Raw genomic sequence first — 21,672 nt, forward strand, 5'->3', positions numbered from 1 at the left:
TACGATGGGACCTAGGGTTAGGGTTATGTTTAGGGCTAGGGTTAGAGAACCGGTTAGGGTTTCGAATCGACCTAGGGTTAGTGATATGTTGAGGGTTAGGTTTAGAGATCTGGTTAGGGTTCCGATTGGACCTAGGGTTAGGGTTATTTGTAGGGCTAGGGGTAGAGATTCGCTTAGGGTTCCGATTGGACCTAGGGTTATTGTTATGTTGAGGGGTCGGGTAAGTGATCCGGTTAGGGTTCCGATTGGACCTAGGGTTAGGGTTATGTTGAGGGCTAGGGTTAGAGATCCGGTTAGGGTTCCGATTGGACCTAGGGTTAGGGTTATATTGAGGGCTAGGGTTAGAGATCCGGTTAGGGTTCCAATTGGACCTAGGGTTAGGGTTATGTTGAGGGCTAGGGTTAGAGATCCGGTTAGGATTACGACTAGACCTAGGGTTAGAGTTTTGTTGAGGTCTAGGTTTAGAGATCCGGTTAGGGATACGATTGGACCTAGGGTTAGGGTTATGTGTAGGGCTAGGGTTAGAGATCCAGTTAGGGTTCCGATTGCACCTAGGGTTAGGGTTATTTTGAGGGCTAGGTTTAGAGATCCGGTTAGGGTTCCGATTGGACCTAGGGTTAGGGTTATGTTGAGGGCTAGGGTTAGCGATCCGGTTGGGGTTCCGATTGGAGCTAGGGTTAGGGTTATGTTGAGGGCTAGGGTTAGAGATCTAGATAGGGTTCCGATTGGACCTAGGGTTAGGGTTATATTGAGGGCTAGGGTTAGAGATCCGGTTGGGTTTCCGATTGGACCTAGGGTTAGGGTTATGATCAGAGCTAGGGTTAGAGATCCGGATAGGGTTCCGATTGGACCTAGGTTTAGGGTTATGTTGAGGGCAAGGGTTTGAGATCCGGTTAGGGTTCCGATTGGACCTAGGGTTAGGGTTATGTTGAGGGCTAGGGTTAGAGATCCGGATAGGGTTCGATTGGACCTAGGGTTAGGGTTATGATGAGGTCTAGGATTAGAGATCCGGATAGGGTTCCGATTGGACCTAGGGTTAGGGTTATGTTGAGGGCTAGGGTTTGAGATCCGGTTAGGGTTCCGAATCGACCTAGAGTTACGGTTATGTGGAGGGCTAGGGTTAGAGATCCTGTTAGTGTTCCGATTGGACCTAGGGTTAGGGTTATGTGTAGGGCTAGGGTTAGAGATCCAGTTAGGGTTCCGATTGCACCTAGGGTTAGGGTTATGTTGAGGGCTAGGGTTAGAGATCCGGTTGGGTTTCCGATTGGACCTAGGGTTAGGGTTATGATGAGGGCTAGCGTTCGAGATCCGGATAGGGTTCCGATTGGACCTAGGGTTAGGGTTATGTTGAGGGCAAGGGTTTGAGATCCGGTTAGGGTTCCGATTGGAGCTAGGGTTAGGGTTATGTTGAGGGCTAGGGTTAGAGCTACGGTTAGGGTTACGATTGGACCTAGGGTGAGGGTTATGATGAGGGCTACGGTTAGAGATCCGGTTAGGGTTACGATTGGACCTAGGGTTAGGATTATGTGTAGGGCTAGGTTTAGCGATTCGCTTAGGGTTCCGATTGGACCTAGGGTTAGGGTTATGTGTAGGGCTAGGGTTAGAGATTCGCTTAGGGTTCCGATTGGACCTAGGGTTAGGGTTATGTATAGGGCTAGGTTTAGAGATCCGGTTAGGGTTACGATTAGACCTATTGTTAGGGTTATGTTCAGGGCTAGGGCTAGAGATCCTGTTAGGGTTACGATTGGACCTAAGGTTAGGGTTATGTTGAGGGCTAGGGTTAGAGATACGGTTAGGGTTACGATTGGACCTAGGGTTAGGGTTATGTTGAGGGCTAGGGTTAGAGAACCGGTTAGGGTTCCTATTGGACCTAGGGTTAGGGCTATGTTGAGGGCTAGGGTTAGAGATCCGGTTAGGGTTCCGATTGGACCTAGGGTTACGGTTATGTTGAGGGCTAGGGTTAGAGATCCGGTTAGGGTTACGATTGGACCTAGGGTTAGGGTTATGTTGAGGGCTAGGGTTAGAGAACCGGTTAGGGTTCCGAATCGACCTAGGGTTAGGGATATGTTGAGGGTTAGGTTTAGAGATCTGGTTCGGGTTCCAATTGGACCTAGCGTTAGGGTTATGTGTAGGGCTAGGGTTAGAGATTCGGTTAGGGTTCTTATTGGACCTAGGGTTAGGGTTATGTTGAGGGCTAGGGTTAGAGATCCGGTTAGGGTTCCGATTGGACCTAGGGTTAGGGTTTTGTTGAGGGCTAGGGTTAGAGATCCGGTTAGGGTTCCGATTGGACCTAGGGTTAGGGTTATGTTGAGGGCGAGGGGTAGAGATCCGGTTAAAGGACCGATTGGACCTAGGGTTAGGGTTATGTTGAGGGCTAGCGTTAGAGATCCGGTTAGGGTTCCGATTGAACCTTGGGTTAGGGTTATTATGAGGGCTAGGGTTAGAGATCCGGTTAGGGTTCCGATTGGACCCAGGGTTAGGGTTATTTTGAGGGCTAGGGTTAGAGATCCGGTTAGGGTTCCGTTAGGACCTCGGGTTACGGTTATGTTGAGGGCTAGGGTTAGAGATCCGGTTACCGTTCCGATTGGACCTAGGGTTAGGGTTTTGTTGAGGGCTAGGGTTAGATATCCGCTTAGGGTTCCGATTGGAGCTAGGGTTAGGGTTATGTTGAGGGCTAGTGTTAGATATCCGGTTTGGGTTCCGATTGCACCTAGGGTTAGGGTTATGTTGAGGGCTAGGGTTAGAGATCCGGTTAGGGTTCCGATTGGACCTAGGGTTAGGGTTATGTTGAGGGCGAGGGGTAGAGATCCTGATAGGGTTCCGATTGGACCTAGGGTTATGGTTTTGTTGAGGGTTAGGGTTAGATATCCGGTTAGGGTTCCGATTGGACCTAGGGTTAGGGTTATGTTGAGTGCTAGGGTTTGATATCCGGTTAGGGTTCCGATTGGACCTAGGGTTAGGGTTTTGTTGAGGGCTAGGGTTAGAGATCCGGTTAGGGTTCCGATTGGACCTAGGTTTAGGGTTATGTTGAGGGCTAGGGTTAGAGATCCGGTTAGGGTTCCGATTGGACCTAGGGTTAGGGTTATGTTGAGGGCTAGGGTTAGAGATCCGGTTAGGGTTCTGATTGAACCTAGGGTTAAGGTTATGTTGAGGGCTAGGGTTAGAGATCCAGTTAGGGTTCCGTTTGGACCTAGGGTTAGGGTTATGTTGAGGGCTAGGGTTAGAGATCCGGTTAGGGTTCCGATTGGACCTAGGGTTAGGGTTATGTTGAGGGCTAGGTATACAGACCGGTTAGGGTTCCGATTGGACCTAGGGTTAGGGTTATGTTGAGGGCTAGGGTTAGAGATCCGGTTAGGGTTCCGATTGGACCTCAGGTTAGGGTTATGTTGAGCGCTAGGGTTAGAATTCCGCTTACGGTACCGATTGGACCTAGGGATAGGGTTATGTTGAGGGCTAGGTATACAGGTCCGGTTAGGGTTCCGATTGGACCTAGGGTTAGGGTTATGTTGAGGGCTAGGGTTAGAGATCCGGTAGGGATCCGATTGGACCTAGGGTTAGGGTTATGTTGAGGGACAGGGTTAGATATCCATTTAGGGTTCCGATTGGAACTAGGGTTAGTGATATGTTGAGGGCTAGGTTTAGAGATCCGGTTAGGGTTCCGATTGTACCTAGTGTTAGGGTTATGTTGAGGGCTAGGGTTAGAGATCCGGTTAGGGTTCCGATTGGACCTCAGGTTAGGGTTATGTTGAGCGCTAGGGTTAGAAATCCGCTTACGGTACCGATTGGACCTAGGGATAGGGTTATGTTGAGGGCTAGGTATACAGATCGGTTAGGGTTCCGATTGGACCTAGGGTTAGGGTCATGTTGAGGGCTAGGGTTAGAGATCCGGTTACGGTTCCGATTGGACCTAGGGTTAGGGTTATGTTGAGGGCTAGGGTTAGAGATCCGATTACGGTTCCGATTGGACCTAGGGTTAGGGTTCTGTTGACGGCGAGGGTTAGAGATCCTCTTAGGGTTCCGATTGGAACTAGGGTTAGTGATATGTTGAGGGCTAGGGTTAGAGATCCGGTTAGGGTTCCGATTGGACCTAGGGTTAGGATTATGTTGAGGGCGAGGGGTAGAGATCCCGTTAGGGGACCGATTGGACTTAGGGTTAGGGTTATGTTGAGGGCTAGCGTTAGAGATCCGGTTAGGGTTCCGATTGAACCTAGGGTTAGGGTTATTATGAGGGCTACGGTTAGAGATCCGGTTAGGGTTCCGATTGGACCTAGGGTTAGGGTTATGTTGAGGGCTAGGGTTAGATATCCGGTTAGGGTTCCGATTGGACCTAGGGTTAGGATTATGTTGAGGTCTAGCGTTAGAGATCCGGTTAGGGCTCCGATTGGTCCTAGGGTTAGGGTTATGTTGAGGGCTGGGGTTAGACATCTGGTTAGGGTTCCGATTGGACCCAGGGTTAGGGTTATGTTGAGGGCTAGGGTTAGAGATCCGGTTAGGGTTCCGATTGGACCTAGGGTTAGGGTTATGTTGAGGGCTAGGATTAGAGATCCTGTTCGGGTTCCGATTGGACCTAGGGTTAGGGTTATATTGAGGGCTAGGATTAGAGATCCTGTTAGGGTTCCGATTGGACCTAGGGTTAGGGTTATGTTGAGGGCGAGGGTTAGAGATCCGGTTAGGGTTCCGATTTGACCTAGGGTTAGCGTTATGTTGAGGGACAGGGTTAGATATCCGTTTAGGGTTCCGATTGTTACTAGGGTTAGTGATATGTTGAGGGCTAGGGTTAGAGATCCGGTTAGGTTTCCGATCGGATCTAGGGTTAAGGTTATGTTGAGGGCTAGGGTTAGAGATCCAGTTAGGGTTCCGGTTCGACCTAGGGTTAGGGTTATGTTGAGGGCTAGGATTAGAGATCCGGTTAGGGCTCCGGTTGGACCTAGGGTTAGGGTTATGTTGAGGGCTAGGTATAGATATCCTCTTAGGGTTCCGATTGGACCTAGGGTTAGGGTTATGTTGAGGGCTAGGGTTAGAGATCCGTTTAGGGTTCCGATTGGACCTAGGGTTAGGGTTATGTTGAGGGCGAGGGGTAGAGATCCGGTTAGGGTACCGATTGGACCTAGGGTTAGGGTTATGTTGAGGGCTAGTTATACAGATCCGGTTAGGGTTCCGATTGGACCTAGGGTTAGGGTTATGTTGAGGGCTAGGGTTAGAGATCCGGTTAGGGTTCCGATTGGACCTAGGGTTAGGGTTATGTTGAGGGCGAGGGGTAGAAATCCGGTTAGGGTACCGATTGGACCTAGGGTTAGGGTTATGTTGAGGACTAGGGTTCGAGATCCGGTTAGGGTTCCGATTGGACCTAGGGTTAGCCTTATGTTGAGGGACAGGGTTAGATATCCGTTTAGGGTTCTGATTGGAACTAGGGTTAGTGATATGTTGAGGGCTAGGGTTAGAGATCCGGTTAGGGTTCCGGTTGGACCTAGGGTTAGGGTTATGTTGAGGGCTAGGGATAGATATCCTCTTAGGGTTCCGATTGGACCTGGGGTTAGGTTTATGTTGAGGGCGAGGGTTAGAGATCCGGTTAGGGTTCCGATTGAACCTCGGGTTAGGGTTATGTTGAGGGCGAGGGTTAGAGATCCGGTTAGGGTTCCGATTGGACCTAGGGTTAGGGTTATGTTGAGGGCTAGGGTTAGAGATCCGGTTACGGTTCCGATTGGACCTAGGGTTAGGGTTCTGTTGAGGGCGAGGGTTAGAGATCCTGTTAGGGTTCCGGTTGGACCTAGGGTTAGGGTTATGTTGAGGGCTAGGGTTAGAGATCCGGTTAGGGTTCCGATTGGACCTAGGGTTAGCGTTATGTTGAGGGACAGGGTTAGATATCCGTTTAGGGTTCCGATTGGAACTAGGGTTAGTGATATGTTGAGGGCTAGGTTTAGAGATACGGTTAGGGTTCCGATTGGACCTAGGGTTAGGGTTATGTTGAGGGCTAGGGTTAGAGATCCGGTTAGGGTTCCGGTTGAACCTAGGGTTAGGGTTATGTTGAGGGCTAGGATTAGAGATCCGGTTATGGTTCCGGTTGGACCTAGGGTTAGGGTTATGTCGAGGGCGAGGGTTAGAGATCCGGATAGGGTTCCGATTGAACCTCGGGTTAGGGTTATGTTGAGGGCTAAGGTTAGAGATCGGGTTAGGGTTCCGATTGAACCTAGGGTTAGGGTTATGTTGAGGGCTAGGGTTAGAGATCTGGTTAGGGTTCCGATTGGACCTAGGGTTACGGTTATGTTGAGGGCTAGGGTTAGAGATCCGTTTAGGTTTCCGATTGGACCTAGGGTTAGGGTTATGTTGAGGGCTAGGGTTAGAGCTCCGGTTAGGGTACCGATTGTACCTAGGGTTAGGGTTATGTTGAGGGCTAGGTATACAGATCCGGTTAGGGTTCCGATTGGACCTAGGGTTAGGGTTATGTTGAGGGCTAGGGTTAGAGATCCGCTTACGGTTCCGATTGGACCTAGGGTTAGGGTTATGTTGAGGGCTAGGGTTAGAGATCCGATTACGGTTCCGATTGGACCTAGGGTTAGGGTTCTGTTGACGGCGAGGGTTAGAGATCATCTTAGGGTTCCGATTGGAACTAGGGTTAGTGATATGTTGAGGGCTAGGGTTAGAGATCCGGTTAGGGTTCCGATTGGACCTAGGGTTAGGATTATGTTGAGGGCGAGGGGTAGAGATCCCGTTAGTGGACCGATTGGACTTAGGGTTAGGGTTATGTTGAGGGCTAGCGTTAGAGATCCGGTTAGGGTTCCGATTGAACCTAGGGTTAGGGTTATTATGAGGGCTAGGGTTAGAGATCCGGTTAGGGTTCCGATTGGACCTACGGTTAGGGTTATGTTGAGAGCTAGGGTTAGATATCCGGTTAGGGTTCCGATTGGACCTAGGGTTAGGATTATGTTGAGGGCTAGCGTTAGAGATCCGGTTAGGGCTCCGATTGGTCCTAGGGTTAGGGTTATGTTGAGGGCTGGGGTTAGACATCTGGTTAGGGTTCCGATTGGACCCAGGGTTAGGGTTATGTTGAGGGCTAGGGTTAGAGATCCGGTTAGGGTTCCGATTGGACCTAGGGTTAGGGTTATGTTGAGGGCTAGGATTAGAGATCCTGTTAGGGTTCCGATTGGACCTAGGGTTAGGGTTATATTGAGGGCTAGGATTAGAGATCCTGTTAGGGTTCCGATTGGACCTAGGGTTAGGGTTATGTTGAGGGCGAGGGTTAGAGATCCGGTTAGGGTTCCGATTTGACCTAGGGTTAGCGTTATGTTGAGGGACAGGGTTAGATATCCGGTTAGGGTTCCGATTGGAGCTAGGGTTAGGGTTATGTTGAGGGCTACTGTTAGATATCCGGTTAGGGTTCCGATTGCACCTAGGGTTAGGGTTATGTTGAGGGCTAGGGTTAGAGATCCGGTTAGGGTTCCGATTGGACCTAGGGTTAGGGTTATGTTGAGGGCGAGGGGTAGAGATCCTGTTAGGGTTCCGATTGGACCTAGTGTTAGGGTTTGGTTGAGGGTTAGGGTTAGATATCCGGTTAGGGTTCCGATTGGACCTAGGGTTAGGGTTATGTGGAGTGCTAGGGTTTGATATCCGGTTAGGGTTCCGATTGGACCTAGGGTTAGGGTTTTGTTGAGTGCTAGGGTTAGAGATCCGGTTAGGGTTCCGATTGGACCTAGGTTTAGGGTTATGTTGAGGGCTAGGGTTAGAGATCCGGTTAGGGTTCCGATTGGACCTAGGGTTAGGGTTATGTTGAGGGCTAGGGTTAGAGATCCGGTTAGGGTTCTGATTGAACCTAGGGTTACGGTTATGTTGAGGGCTAGGGTTAGAGATCCGGTTAGGGTTCCGTTTGGACCTAGGGTTAGGGTTATGTTGAGGGCTAGGGTTAGAGATACGGTAACGGTTCCGATTGGACCTAGGGTTAGGGTTATGTTGAGGGCTAGGGTTAGAGATCCGGTTAGGGATCCGATTGGACCTAGGGTTAGGGTTATGTTGAGGGCTAGGGTTAGAGATCCGGTTAGGGTTCCGATTGGACCTAGGGTTAGGGTTATGTTGAGGGCTAGGGTGAGAGATCCGATTACGGTTCCGATTGGACCTAGGGTTAGGGTTCTGTTGACGGCGAGGGTTAGAGATCCTGTTAGGGTTCCGATTGGACCTAGGGTTAGCGTTATGTTGAGGGACAGCGTTAGATATCCGTTTAGGGTTCCGATTGGAACTAGGGTTAGTGATATGTTGAGGGCTAGGGTTAGAGATCCGGTTAGGGTTCCGCTTGGACCTAGGGTTAGGGTTATGTTGAGGGCGAGGGGTAGAGATCCGGTTAGGGTTCCGATTGAACCTAGGGTTAGGGTTATTATGAGGGCTAGGGTTAGAGATCCGGTTAGGGTTCCGATTGGACCTAGGGTTAGGTTTATGTTGAGGGCTAGGGTTAGATATCCGGTTAGGGTTCCGATTGGACCTAGGGTTAGGATTATGTTGAGGGCTAGCGTTAGAGATCCGGTTAGGGTTCCGATTGGTCCTAGGGTTAGGGTTATTTTGAGGGCTGGGGTTAGACATCTGGTTAGGGTTCCGATTGGACCCAGGGTTAGGGTTATGTTGAGTGCTAGGGTTAGATATCCGGTTAGAGTTCCGATTGGACCTAGGGTTAGGGTTTTGTTGAGGGCTAGGGTTAGAGATCCGGTTAGGGTTCCGATTGGAGCTAGGGTTAGGGTTATGTTCAGGGCTAGTGTTAGATATCCGGTTAGGGTTCCGATTGCACCCAGGGTTAGGGTTATGTTGAGGGCTAGGGTTAGAGATCCGGTTAGGGTTCCGATTGGACCTAGGGTTAGGGTTATGTTGAGGGCGAGGGGTAGAGATCCTGTTAGGGTTCCGATTGGACCTAGGGTTAGGGTTTTGTTGAGGGTTAGGGTTAGATATCCGGTTAGGGTTCCGATTGGACCTAGGGTTAGGGTTATGTTGAGTGCTAGGGTTAGATATCCGGTTAGCGTTCCGATTGGACCTAGGGTTAGGGTTTTGTTGTGGGCTAGGGTTAGAGATCCGGTTAGGGTTCCGTTTGGACCTAGGGTTAGGGTTATGTTGAGGGCTAGGGTTAGAGATCCGGTTAGTGTTCCGATTGGACCTAGGGTTAGCGTTATGTTGAGGGACAGGGTTAGATATCCGTTTAGGGTTCCGATTGGAACTAGGGTTAGTGATATGTTGAGGGCTAGGTTTAGAGATCCGGTTAGGGTTCCGATTGGACCTAGGGTTAGGGTTATGTTGAGGGCTGGGGTTAGAGATCTGGTTAGGGTTCCGATTGGACCCAGGGTTAGGGTTATGTTGACGGCTAGGGTTAGAGATCCGGTTAGGGTTCCGATTGGACCCAGGGTTAGGGTTATGTTGAGGGCTAGGGTTAGAGATCCGGTTAAGGTTCCGTCAGGACCTAGGGTTACGGTTATGTTGAGGGCTAGGGTTAGAGATCCGGTTACCGTTCCGATTGGACCTAGGGTTAGGGTTCTGTTGAGGGCTAGGCTTAGATATCCGGTTAGGGTTCCGATTGGAGCTAGGGTTAAGGTTATGTTGAGGGCTACTGTTAGATATCCGGTTAGGGTTCCGATTGCACCTAGGGTTAGGGTTATGTTGAGGGCTAGGGTTAGAGATCCGGTTAGGGTTCCGATTGGACCTAGGGTTAGGGTTATGTTGAGGGCGAGGGGTAGAGATCCTGTTAGGGTTCCGATTGGACCTAGGGTTAGGGTTTGGTTGAGGGTTAGGGTTAGATATCCGGTTAGGGTTCCGATTGGACCTAGGGTTAGGGTTATGTTGAGTGCTAGGGTTTGATATCCGGTTAGGGTTCCGATTGGACCTAGGGTTAGGGTTTTGTTGAGGGCTAGGGTTAGAGATCCGGTTAGGGTTCCGATTGGACCTAGGTTTAGGGTTATGTTGAGGGCTAGGGTTAGAGATCCGGTTAGGGTTCCGATTGGACCTAGGGTTAGGGTTATGTTGAGGGCTAGGGTTAGAGATCCGGTTAGGGTTCTGATTGAACCTAGGGTTACGGTTATGTTGAGGGCTAGGGTTAGAGATCCGGTTAGGGTTCCGTTTGGACCTAGGGTTAGGGTTATGTTGAGGGCTAGGGTTAGAGATCCGGTTAGGGATCCGATTGGACCTAGGGTTAGGGTTATGTTGAGGGCTAGGGTTAGAGATCCGGTTAGGGTTCCGATTGGACCTAGGGTTAGGGTTATGTTGAGGGCTAGGGTGAGAGATCCTGTTAGGGTTCCGATTGGACCTAGGGTTAGGGTTCTGTTGACGGCGAGGGTTAGAGATCCTGTTAGGGTTCCGATTGGACCTAGGGTTAGGGTTATGTTGAGTGCTAGGGTTTGATATCCGGTTAGGGTTCCGATTGGACCTAAGGTTAGGGTTTTGTTGAGGGCTAGGGTTAGAGATCCGGTTAGGGTTCCGATTGGACCTAGGTTTAGGGTTATGTTGAGGGCTAGGGTTAGAGATCCGGTTAGGGTTCCGATTGGACCTAGGGTTAGGGTTATGTTGAGGGCTAGGGTTAGAGATCCGGTTAGGGTTCTGATTGAACCTAGGGTTACGGTTATGTTGAGGGCTAGGGTTAGAGATCCGGTTAGGGTTCCGTTTGGACCTAGGGTTAGGGTTATGTTGAGGGCTAGGGTTAGAGATCCGGTTACGGTTCCGATTGGACCTAGGGTTAGGGTTATGTTGAGGGCTAGGGTTAGAGATCCGGTTAGGGATCCGATTGGACCTAGGGTTAGGGTTATGTTGAGGGCTAGGTTTAGAGATCCGGTTAGGGTTCCGATTGGACCTAGGGTTAGGGTTATGTTGAGGGCTAGGGTGAGAGATCCTCTTAGGGTTCCGATTGGACCTAGGGTTAGGGTTCTGTTGACGGCGAGGGTTAGAGATCCTGTTAGGGTTCCGATTGGACCTAGGGTTAGCGTTATGTTGAGGGACAGGGTTAGATATCCGTTTAGGGTTCCGATTGGAACTAGGGTTAGTGATATGTTGAGGGCTAGGGTTAGAGATCCGGTTAGGGTTCCGCTTGGACCTAGGGTTAGGGTTATGTTGAGGGCGAGGGGTAGAGATCCGGTTAGGGTTCCGATTGAACCTAGGGTTAGGGTTATTATGAGGGCTAGGGTTAGAGATCCGGTTAGGGTTCCGATTGGACCTAGGGTTAGGGTTATGTTGAGGGCTAGGGTTAGATATCCGGTTAGTGTTCCGATTGGACCTAGGGTTAGGATTATGTTGAGGGCTTGCGTTAGAGATCCGGTTAGGGCTCCGGTTGGACCTAGGGTTAGGGTTATGTTGAGGGCTAGGGATAGATATCCTCTTAGGGTTCCGATTGGACCTAGGGTTAGGGTTATGTTGAGGGCTAGGGTTAGAGATCCGTTTAGGGTTCCGATTGGACCTAGGGTTAGGGTTATGTTGAGGGCGAGTGGTAGAGATCCGGTTAGGGTACCGATTGGACCTAGGGTTAGGGTTATGTTGAGAGCTAGGTATACAGATCAGGTTAGGGTTCCGATTGGACCTAGGGTTAGGGTTATGTTGAGGGCTAGGGTTAGAGATCCGGTTAGGGTTCCGATTGGACTTCAGGTTAGGTTTATGTTGAGCGCTAGGGATAGAGATCCGGTTAGGGTTCTGGTTGGACCTAGGGTTAGGGTAATGTTGAGGGCTACTGTTAGAGATCCGGTTACGGTTCCGATTGAACCTAGGGTTAGGTTTATGTTGAGGGCTAGGGTTAGAGATCCGGTTAGGGTTCTGGTTGGACCTAGGTTTAGGGTAATGTTGAGGGCTAGGATTAGAGATCCGGTTAGGATTCCGGTTGGACCTAGGGTTAGGGTTATGCTGAGGGATAGGGATAGATATCCTCTTAGGGTTCCGATTGGACCTAGGGTTAGGGTTATGTTGAGGGCTAGGGTTAGAGATCCGTTTAGGGTTCCGATTGGACCTAGGGTTGGGGTTATGTTGAGGGTGAGCGGTAGAGATCCGGTTAGGGTACCGATTGGACCTAGGGTTAGGGTTATGTTGAGGGCTAGATATACAGATCCGGTTAGGGTTCCGATTGGACCTCGGGTTAGGGTTATGTTGAGGGCTAGGGTTAGAGATCCAGTTAGGGTTCCGATTGAACCTAGGCTTAGGTTTATGTTGAGGGCTAGGGTTAGATATCTGGTTAGGGTTCCTATTGGACCTAGGGTTACCGTTAAGTTGAGGGCTAGGGTTAGAGATCCGTTTAGGTTTCTGAGTGGACCTAGGGTTAGGGTTATGTTGTGGGCTAGAGTTAGAGATCCGGTTAGGGTACCGATTGGACCTAGGTTTAGGGTTAAGTTGAGGGCTAGGGTTAGAGATCCGGATAGGGTTCCGATTGGACCTAGGGTTAGGGTTATGTTGAGGGCTAGGGTTAGAGATCCGGTTAGGGTTCCGTTTGGACCTGGGGTTACGGTTATGTTGAGGGCTAGGGTTAGAGCTCCGGTTACGGTTCCGATTGGACCTAGGGTTAGGGTTCTGTTGAGGGCTAGGGTTAGATATCCGGTTAGGGTTCCGATTGGAGCTAGGGTTAGGGTTATGTTGAGGGCTAGTGTTAGATATCCGGTTAGGGTTCCGATTGCACCCAGGGTTAGGGTTATTTTTAGGGCTAGGGTTAGAGATCCGGTTAGGGTTCCGATTGGACCTAGGGTTAGGGTTTTGTTGAGGGCGAGGGGTAGAGATCCTGTTAGGGTTCCGATTGGACCTAGGGTTAGGGTTCTGTTGAGGGCTAGGGTTAGATATCCGGTTAGGGTTCCGATTGGAGCTAGGGTTAGGGTTATGTTGAGGGCTAGGGTTAGATATCCGGTTAGGGTTCCGATTGGAGCTAGGGTTAGGGTTATGTTGAGGGCTAGGGTTAGAGATCCGGTTAGGGTTCCGATTGGACCTAGGGTTAGTGATATGTTGAGGGCTAGGTTAGGAGATCCGGTTAGGGTTCCGATTGGACCTAGGGTTAGGGTTATGTTGAGGGCTAGGGTTAGAGATCCGGTTAGGGTTCCGATTGGACCTCAGGTTAGGGTTATGTTGAGCGCTAGGGTTAGAAATCCGCTTACGGTACCAATTGGACCTAGGGATAGGGTTATGTTGAGGGCTAGGTATACAGATCCGGTTAGGGTTCCGATTGGACCTAGGGTTAGGGTTATGTTGAGGGCTAGGGTTAGAGATCCGGTAGGGATCCGATTGGACCTAGGGTTAGGGTTATGTTGAGGGCTAGGGTTAGAGATCCGGTTAGGGTTCCGATTGGACCTAGGGTTAGGGTTATGTTGAGGGCGAGGGGTAGACAACCTGTTAGGGTTCCGATTGGACCTAGGGTTAGGGTTTTGTTGAGGGTTAGGGTTAGATATCCGGTTAGGGTTCCGATTGGACCTAGGGTTAGGGTTATGTTGAGTGCTAGGGTTAGATATCCGGTTAGGGTTCCGATTGGACTTAGGGTTAGGGTTTTGTTGAGGGCTAGGGTTAGAGATCCGGTTAGGGTTCCGATTGGACCTAGGGTTAGGGTTATGTTGAGGGCGAGGGGTAGAGATCCGGTTAGGGGACCGATTGGACCTAGGGTTAGGGTTATGTTGAGGGCTAGCGTTAGAGATCCGGTTAGGGTTCCGATTGAACCTCGGGTTAGGGTTATTATGAGGGCTAGGGTTAGAGATCCGGTTAGGGTTCCGATTGGACCTAGGGTTAGGGTTATGTTTAGGGCTAGGGTTAGATGTCCGGTTAGGGTTCCGATTGGACCTAGGGTTAGCATTATGTTGAGGGCTAGCGTTAGAGATCCGGTTAGGGTTCCGATTGGTCCTAGGGTTAGGGTTATGTTGAGGGCTGGGGTTAGACATCTGGTTAGGGTTCCGATTGGACCCAGGGTTAGGGTTATGTTGAGGGCTAGGGTTAGAGATCCGGTTAGGGTTCCGATTGGACCCAGGGTTAGGGTTATGTTGAGGGCTAGGGTTAGAGATCCGGTTAGGGTTCCGTTAGGACCTAGGGTTACGGTTATGTTGAGGGCTAGGGTTAGAGATCCAGTTACCGTTCCGATTGGACCTAGGGTTAGGGTTCTGTTGAGGGCTAGGGTTAGATATCCGCTTAGGGTTCCGATTGGAGCTAGGGTTAGGGTTATGTTGAGGGCTAGTGTTAGATATCCGGTTAGGGTTCCGATTGCACCTAGGGTTAGGGTTATGTTGAGGGCTAGGGTTAGAGATCCGGTTAGGGTTCCGATTGGACCTAGGGTTAGGGTTATGTTGAGAGCTAGGGTTAGAGATCCGGTTAGGGTTCTGATTGAACCTAGGGTTAAGGTTATGTTGAGGGCTAGGGTTAGAGATCCGGTTAGGGTTCCGTTTGGACCTAGGGTTAGGGTTATGTTGAGGGCTAGGGTTAGAGATCCGGTTACGGTTCCGATTGGACCTAGGGTTAGGGTTCTGTTGAGGGGGAAGATTAGAGATCCTGTTAGGTTTCCGATTGGACCTAGGGTTAGGGTTATGTTGAGGGCTAGGGTTAGAGATCCGGTTAGGGTTCCGATTGGACCTAGGGTTAGGGTTATGTTGAGGGCTAGGTATACAGACCGGTTAGGGTTCCGATTGGACCTAGGGTTAGGGTTATGTTGAGGGCTAGGGTTAGAGATCCGGTTAGGGTTCCGATTGGACCTCAGGTTAGGGTTATGTTGAGCGCTAGGGTTAGAAATCCGCTTACGGTACCGATTGGACCTAGGGATAGGGTTATGTTGAGGGCTAGGTATATAGATCCGGTTAGGGTTCCGATTGGACCTAGGGTTAGGGTTATGTTGAGGGCTAGGGTTAGAGATCCGGTAGGGATCCGATTGGACCTAGGGTTAGGGTTATGTTGAGGGACAGGGTTAGATATCCATTTAGGGTTCCAATTGGAACTAGGGTTAGTGATATGTTGAGGGCTAGGTTTAGAGATCCGGTTAGGGTTCCGATTGGACCTAGTGTTAGGGTTATGTTGAGGGCTAGGGTTAGAGATACGGTTAGGGTTCCGATTGGACCTCAGGTTAGGGTTATGTTGAGCGCTAGGGTTAGAAATCCGCTTACGGTACCGATTGCACCTAGGGATAGGGTTATGTTGAGGGCTAGGTATACAGATCCGGTTAGGGTTCCGATTGGACCTAGGGTTAGGGTTATGTTGAGGGCTAGGGTTAGAGATCCGGTTACGGTTCCGATTGGACCTAGGGTTAGGGTTATGTTGAGGGCTAGGGTTAGAGATCCTCTTAGGGTTCCGATTAGAACTAGGGTTAGTGATATGTTGAGGGCTAGGGTTAGAGATCCGGTTAGGGTTCCGATTGGACCTAGGGTTAGGATTATGTTGAGGGCGAGGGGTCGAGATCCCGTTAGGGGACCGATTGGACTTAGGGTTAGGGTTATGTTGAGGGCTAGCGTTAGAGATCCGGTTAGGGTTCCGATTGAACCTAGGGTTAGGGTTATTATGAGGGCTAGGGTTAGAGATCCGGTTAGGGTTCCGATTGGACCTAGGGTTAGGGTTATGTTGAGTGCTAGGGTTAGATATCCGGTTAGGGTTCCGATTGGACCTAGGGTTAGGGTTATGTTGAGGGCTAGCGTTAGAGATCCGGTTAGGGCTCCGATTGGTCCTAGGGTTAGGGTTATGTTGAGGGCTGGGGTTAGACATCTGGTTAGGGTTCCGATTGGACCCAGGGTTACGGTTATGTTGAGGGGTAGGGTTAGAGATCCGGTTAGGGTTCCGATTGGACCTAGGGTTAGGGTTATGTTGAGGGCTAGGATTAGAGATCCTGTTAGGGTTCCGATTGGACCTAGGGTTAGGGTTCTGTTGAGGGCTAGGGTTAGATATCCGGTTAGGGTTCCGATTGGAGCTAGGGTTAGGGTTATGTTGAGGGCTAGGGTTAGATATCCGGTTAGGGTTCCGATTGGAGCTAGGGTTAGGGTTATGTTGAGGGCTAGGGTTAGAGATCCGGTTAGGGTTCCGATTGGACCTAGGGTTAGCGTTATGTTGAGGGACAGGGTTAGATATCCGTTTAGGGTTCCGATTGGAACTAGGGTTAGTGATATGTTGAGGGCTAGGTTGAGAGATCCGGTTAGGGTTCCGATTGGACCTAGGGTTAGGGTTATGTTGAGGGCTAGGGTTAGAGATCCGGTTAGGGTTCCGATTGGACCTCAGGTTAGGGTTATGTTGAGCGCTAGGGTTAGAAATCCGCTTACGGTACCAATTGGACCTAGGGATAGGGTTATGTTGAGGGCTAGGTATACAGATCCGGTTAGGGTTCCGATTGGACCTAGGGTTAGGGTTATGTTGAAGGCTAGGGTTAGAGATCCGGTAGGGATCCGATTGGACCTAGGGTTAGGGTTATGTTGAGGGCTAGGGTTAGATTTCCGGTTAGGGTTCCGATTGGACCTAGGGTTAGGGTTATGTTGAGGGCGAGGGGTAGACAACCTGTTAGGGTTCCGATTGGACCTAGGGTTAGGGTTTTGTTGAGGGTTAGGGTTAGATATCCGGTTAGGGTTCCGAATGGACCTAGGGTTAGGGTTATGTTGAGTGCTAGGGTTAGATATCCGGTTAGGGTTCCGATTGGACCTAGGGTTAGGGTTTTGTTGAGGGCTAGGGTTAGAGATCCGGTTAGGGTTCCGATTGGACCTAGGGTTAGGGTTATGTTGAGGGCGAGGGGTAGAGATCCGGTTAGGGGACCGATTGGACCTAGGGTTAGGGTTATGTTGAGGGCTAGCGTTAGAGATCCGGTTAGGGTTCCGATTGAACCTCGGGTTAGGGTTATTATGAGGGCTAGGGTTAGAGATCCGGTTAGGGTTCCGATTGGACCTAGGGTTAGGATTATGTTGAGGGCTAGCGTTAGAGATCCGGTTAGGGTTCCGATTGGTCCTAGGGTTAGGGTTATGTTGAGGGCTGGGGTTAGACATCTGGTTAGGGTTCCGATTGGACCCAGGGTTAGGGTTATGTTGAGGGCTAGGGTTAGAGATCCGGTTAGGGTTCCGATTGGACCCAGGGTTAGGGTTATGTTGAGGGCTAGGGTTAGAGATCCGGTTAGGGTTCCGTTAGGACCTAGGGTTACGGTTATGTTGAGGGCTAGGGTTAGAGATCCGGTTACCGTTCCGATTGGACCTAGGGTTAGGGTTCTGTTGAGGGCTAGGGTTAGATATCCGCTTAGGGTTCCGATTGGAGCTAGGGTTAGGGTTATGTTGAGGGTTAGTGTTAGATATCCGGTTAGGGTTCCGATTGCACCTAGGGTTAGGGTTATGTTGAGGGCTAGGGTTAGAGATCCGGTTAGGGTTCCGATTGGACCTAGGGTTAGGGTTATGTTGAGGGCTAGGGTTAGAGATCCGGTTAGGGTTCTGATTGAACCTAGGGTTAAGGTTATGTTGAGGGCTAGGGTTAGAGATCCGGTTAGGGTTCCGTTTGGACCTAGGGTTAGGGTTATGTTGAGGGCTAGGGTTAGAGATCCGGTTACGGTTCCGATTGGACCTAGGGTTAGGGTTCTGTTGAGGGGGAAGATTAGAGATCCTGTTAGGTTTCCGATTGGACCTAGGGTTAGGGTTATGTTGAGGGCTAGGGTTAGAGATCCGGTTAGGGTTCCGATTGGACCTAGGGTTAGGGTTATGTTGAGGGCTAGGTATACAGACCGGTTAGGGTTCCGATTGGACCTAGGGTTAGGGTTATGTTGAGGGCTAGGGTTAGAGATCCGGTTAGGGTTCCGATTGGACCTCAGGTTAGGGTTATGTTGAGCGCTAGGGTTAGAAATCCGCTTACGGTACCGATTGGACCTAGGGATAGGGTTATGTTGAGGGCTAGGTATACAGATCCGGTTAGGGTTCCGATTGGACCTAGGGTTAGGGTTATGTTGAGGGCTCGGGTTAGAGATCCGGTAGGGATCCGATTGGACCTAGGGTTAGGGTTATGTTGAGGGACAGGGTTAGATATCCATTTAGGGTTCCGATTGGAACTAGGGTTAGTGATATGTTGAGGGCTAGGTTTAGAGATCCGGTTAGGTTTCCGATTGGACCTAGTGTTAGGGTTATGTTGAGGGCTAGGGTTAGAGATCCGGTTAGGGTTCCGATTGGACCTCAGGTTAGGGTTATGTTGAGCGCTAGGGTTAGAAATCCGCTTACGGTACCGATTGGACCTAGGGATAGGGTTATGTTGAGGGCTAGGTATACAGATCCGGTTAGGGTTCCGATTGGACCTAGGGTTAGGGTTATGTTGAGGGCTAGGGTTAGAGATCCGGTTACGGTTCCGATTGGACCTAGGGTTAGGGTTATGTTGAGGGCTAGGTTTAGAGATCCTCTTAGGGTTCCGATTGGAACTAGGGTTAGTGATATGTTGAGGGCTAGGGTTAGAGATCCGGTTAGGGTTCCGATTGGACCTAGGGTTAGGATTATGTTGAGGGCGAGGGGTAAAGATCCCGTTAGGGGACCGATTGGACTTAGGGTTAGGGTTATGTTGAGGGCTAGCGTTAGAGATCCGGTTAGGGTTCCGATTGAACCTAGGGTTAGGGTTATTATGAGGGCTAGGGTTAGAGATCCGGTTAGGGTTCCGATTGGACCTAGGGTTAGGGTTATGTTGAGAGCTAGGGTTAGATATCCGGTTAGGGTTCCGATTGGACCTAGGGTTAGGATTATGTTGAGGGCTAGCGTTAGAGATCCGGTTAGGGCTCCGATTGGTCCTAGGGTTAGGGTTATGTTGAGGGCTGGGGTTAGACATCTGGTTAGGGTTCCGATTGGACCCAGGGTTAGGGTTATGTTGAGGGCTAGGGTTAGAGATCCGGTTAGGGTTCCGATTGGACCTAGGGTTAGGGTTATGTTGAGGGCTAGGATTAGAGATCCTGTTAGGGTTCCGATTGGACCTAGGGTTAGGGTTATATTGAGGGCTAGGATTAGAGATCCTGTTAGGGTTCCGATTGGACCTAGGGTTAGGGTTATGTTGAGGGCGAGGGTTAGAGATCCGGTTAGGGTTCCGATTTGACTTAGGGTTAGCGTTATGTTGAGGGACAGGGTTAGATATCCGTTTAGGGTTCCGATTGGAACTAGGGTTAGTGATATGTTGAGGGCTAGGCTTAGAGATCCGGTTAGGGTTCGAATCGGATCTAGGGTTAAGTTATGTTGAGGGCTAGGGTTAGAGATCCAGTTAGGGTTCCGGTTCGACCTAGGGTTAGGGTTATGTTGAGGGCTAGGATTAGAGATCCGGTTAGGGCTCCGGTTGGACCTAGGGTTAGGGTTATGTTGAGGGCTAGGGATAGATATCCTCTTAGGGTTCCGATTGGACCTAGGGTTAGGGTTATGTTGAGGGCTAGGGTTAGAGATCCGTTTAGGGTTCCGATTGGACCTAGGGTTAGGGTTATGTTGAGGGCGAGGGGTAGAGATCCGGTTAGGGTACCGACTGGACCTAGGGTTAGGGTTATGTTGAGGGCTAGATATACAGATCAGGTTAGGGTTCCGATTGGACCTAGGGATAGGGTTATGTTGAGGGCTACTGTTAGAGATCCGGTTACGGTTCCGATTGAACCTAGGGTTAGGTTTATGATGAGGGCTAGGGTTAGAGATCCGGTTAGGGTTCTGGTTGGACCTAGGGTTAGGGTAATGTTGAGGGCTAGGATTAGAGATCCGGTTAGGATTCCGGTTGGACCTAGGGTTAGGGTTATGCTGAGGGATAGGGATAGATATCCTCTTAGGGTTCCGATTGGACCTAGGGTTAGGATTATGTTGAGGGCTAGGGTTAGAGATCCGTTTAGGGTTCCGATTGGACCTAGGGTTGGGGTTATGTTGAGGGTGAGCGGTAGAGATCCGGTTAGGGTACCGATTGGACCTAGGGTTAGGTTTATGTTGAGGGCTAGGTATACAGATCCGGTTAGGGTTCCGATTGGACCTCGGGTTAGGGTTATGTTGAGGGCTAGGGTTAGAGATCCGGTTAGGGTTCCGATTGAATCTAGGGTTAGGTTTATGTTGAGGGCTAGGGTTAGATATCTGGTTAGGGTTCCGATTGGACCTAGGGTTAGGGTTATGTTGAGGGCGAGGGGTAGAAATCCGGTTAGGGTACCGATTGGACCTAGGGTTAGGGTTATGTTGAGGACTAGGGTTCGAGATCCGGTTAGGGTTCCGATTGGACCTAGGGTTAGCCTTATGTTGAGGGACAGGGTTAGATATCCGTTTAGGGTTCTGATTAGAACTAGGGTTAGTGATATGTTGAGGGCTAGGGTTAGAGATCCGGTTAGGGTTCCGATTGGACCTAGGGTTAGGGTTATGTTGAGGGCTAGGATTAGAGATCCGGTTAGGGTTCCGGTTGGACCTAAGGTTAGGGTTATGTTGAGGGCTAGGGATAGATATCCTCTTAGGGTTCCGATTGGACCTGGGGTTAGGGTTATGTTGAGGGCGAGGGTTAGAGATCCGGTTAGGGTTCCGATTGGACCTCGGGTTAGGGTTATGTTGAGGGCGAGGGTTAGAGATCCGGTTAGGGTTCCGATTGGACCTAGGGTTAGGGTTATGTTGAGGGCTAGGGTTAGAGATCCGGTTACGGTTCCGATTGGACCTAGGGTTAGGGTTCTGTTGAGGGCGAGGGTTAGAGATCCTGTTAGGGTTCCGGTTGGACCTAGGGTTAGGGTTATGTTGAGGGCTAGGGTTAGAGATCCGGTTAGGGTTCCGATTGGACCTAGGGTTAGCGTTATGTTGAGGGACAGGGTTAGATATCCGTTTAGGGTTCCGATTGGAACTAGGGTTAGTGATATGTTGAGGGCTAGGTTTAGAGATCCGGTTAGGGTTCCGATTGGACCTAGGGTTAGGGTTATGTTGAGGGCTAGGGTTAGAGATCCGGTTAGGGTTCCGGTTGAACCTAGGGTTAGGGTTATGTTGAGGGCTAGGATTAGAGATCCGGTTAGGGTTCCGGTTGGACCTAGGGTTAGGGTTATGTTGAGGGCTAGGAATAGATATCCTCTTAGGGTTCCGATTGGACCTAGGGTTAGGGTTATGTTGAGGGCGAGGGTTAGAGATCCGGTTAGGGTTCCGATTGAACCTCGGGTTAGGGTTATGTTGAGGGCTAAGGTTAGAGATCGGGTTAGGGTTCCGATTGAACCTAGGGTTAGGGTTATGTTGAGGGCTAGGGTTAGAGATCTGGTTAGGGTTCCGATTGGACCTAGGGTTACGGTTATGTTGAGGGCTAGGGTTAGAGATCCGTTTAGGTTTCCGATTGGACCTAGGGTTAGGGTTATGTTGAGGGCTAGGGTTAGAGCTCCGGTTAGGGTACCGATTGTACCTAGGGTTAGGGTTATGTTGAGGGCTAGGTATACAGATCCGGTTAGGGTTCCGATTGGACCTAGGGTTAGGGTTATGTTGAGGGCTAGGGTTAGAGATCTGGTTAGGGTTCCGATTGGACCTAGGGTTACGGTTATGTTGAGGGCTAGGGTTAGAGATCCGTTTAGGTTTCCGATTGGACCTAGGGTTAGGGTTATGTTGAGGGCTAGGGTTAGAGCTCCGGTTAGGGTACCGATTGTACCTAGGGTTAGGGTTATGTTGAGGGCTAGGTATACAGATCCGGTTAGGGTTCCGATTGGACCTAGGGTTAGGGTTATGTTGAGGGCTAGGGTTAGAGATCCGATTACGGTACCGATTGGACCTAGGGTTAGGGTTCTGTTGACGGCGAGGGTTAGAGATCCTCTTAGGGTTCCGATTGGAACTAGGGTTAGTG

The sequence above is a fragment of the Miniopterus natalensis genome, chromosome 13 (assembly GCF_054644295.1).
Source record: "Miniopterus natalensis isolate mMinNat1 chromosome 13, mMinNat1.hap1, whole genome shotgun sequence".
Taxonomy (NCBI): domain Eukaryota; kingdom Metazoa; phylum Chordata; class Mammalia; order Chiroptera; family Miniopteridae; genus Miniopterus; species Miniopterus natalensis.